This window comes from Mus pahari, chromosome 4 (genome assembly GCF_900095145.1).
Source record: "Mus pahari chromosome 4, PAHARI_EIJ_v1.1, whole genome shotgun sequence".
In the NCBI taxonomy this organism is placed as follows: Eukaryota; Metazoa; Chordata; class Mammalia; order Rodentia; family Muridae; genus Mus; species Mus pahari.
Window position 1 is genome coordinate 132458468 of NC_034593.1, and position 2093 is coordinate 132460560.

Genomic DNA, 2093 nt, shown 5'->3' on the forward strand with positions numbered 1-2093 from the left:
GAACTTGACAGGTTAGGGGAAATCTCATGATTGGCATGTGGTTAGCCTCAATATCTTATCTCCCTGTCCAGCCTTCTGCAATAATCCTGTCAGGTCAGTTTACACAGAAATTCCTTATCTTTTATGCTTGCTCTTAGTCAGTGTTCATCCACTGAGCTCAGTCTTGTTCTTGGTTTTAAATCCTTCCTTGTCCTCATTGGAGAGGAGTTAAGGATCAGACTCTCCCTCAGGCAGAGGGACTACATGGCAGTGGTGGCTACACGAATTACCACAGCCCCTCACAGCATTTTAAATGTTTATTTCCAGGATGCCTCCATGGGAGGGAAATGCTAGGGATATTTTTATCATTTCATTTTATAAATGCTTATTTGTGCTATATAAAAATATAATCAATTTTATATATCGATCTCAGTTACCTTGATAAATTCACTTGTTTCTAGGAATTTATGGATTTGTTGCAGGTATTTATGTGCATTACCATGTCATTTGTGAGTGGAGACATGTTCAGTCATTTTGACATTCCATTTCCATACACTAGCAAGGACCTCTAGTGAGAAAGGATGGATACTCTTTTTGTTGTTTCCAATCTCAGGGTGAGCATTCAGGAAACTCCATAGATCATCATGAAGCACACACCCACACCCGATTAAGGAAGTGTCCTTCCAGTCTATCGTAGTTGGACACAGTGGTTCAAGCCTATTGTAGTTGGACACAGTGGCTCACACCTTTCATCCCAACACTTGGTAGGCTGAAGGAGAAAGACTGGCAAATGCTCAAGGCCAAACTTTCAACACAATGAGTTCCAGGCACCCTGAGCCACAGTGTGAGAACTTGTCATAACCAACCAAGAAAACAGTGTTATGAATAAGTCCTGGAAGATATCAGATTTTTAAACTCTACTAAGATTATGATATCATCTTCTTTATTCTGGCTACACAGATCACAATGATTGGGTGTGCAAAATTAAATCACTCTTCCATCTTAGAAGACGATATTCTACTTGATGGCAATGTAGGTAGGATTCTCTTCAATGTGATAATATTTTATTAAGAGACTTTGCCCTTGATCTGAGGTGAGAGACTATAATGTGCTTTTTCCTTCTTATAAGAAATACCCTGGCCAACTAGTAATATCAAACTCACTCCCACAATACCCATATCCTTGAGATGTCATGATCTTTCATATATTCACTAAAATAGTTTGAATGACTATTTCTAGTTCATTAAGTTCCACTTAGGCTATTCTTGTTCCTGCAATCATCTCTGTTAGGAAATCACTTATTTTAATTATCATTTACTTCAAAATATTTCCTAGCTTTAAATTTGAATTCTTTCTAGCTTACCAATTAAACAGCGGTCTGCTGCTTATTTTTCAGGCATTTACGAATTCTTTAACTGATCCTTTGTTGAGTTGTAATTTAATTTCATTGTAGTTGGAAACCATGCTCAGTGATTTATTTTTGAATTTATTAATCAATGTTTGTGTGTGTGTGTGTGTGTGTGTGTATGTGTGTGTGTGTGTGTGTGTGTGTGTGTGTGTGTGTGTGTGTGATGTCAGGTGTATATATGAACTTGTGACCTGTATGTGTTCATGTGTATATGGATGTCAGAGGGGCCAGTGTCTTCCTTGATTTTGTACCACTTGGTTTTGGAGCCAGTGTCTCTTTCTGAATTGGAAGCTTACAAATAAGGCTAGATTTGCTGGACAACAAGCTCCTATGACCCTCCTGTTCCTCCAGCATGCATATATAGTGCTGGAGTTAGAAGCATGACCCACTATGGTGCTAGGTAGGAATGCTGACTCTATCCTCATGTTGGCATGGTGAACATTTTACTGATTACATTATTCCCTCTATGCTACCACATAGTAAGATTGAACTCTTTTAAAATTTTCTATTTTGGTAAAATACTCTGTACTGGCTAGTTTTGTGTCAACTTGACACAGCTGGAGTTATCACAGAGAAAGGAGCTTCAGTTGGGGAAATGCCTCCATGGGATCCAGCTGTAAGGCATTTTCTCAATTAGTGATCAAGGGGGAGAGGCCCCTTGTGGGTGGGACCATCTCTGGGCTGGTAGTCTTGGATTCTATAAGAG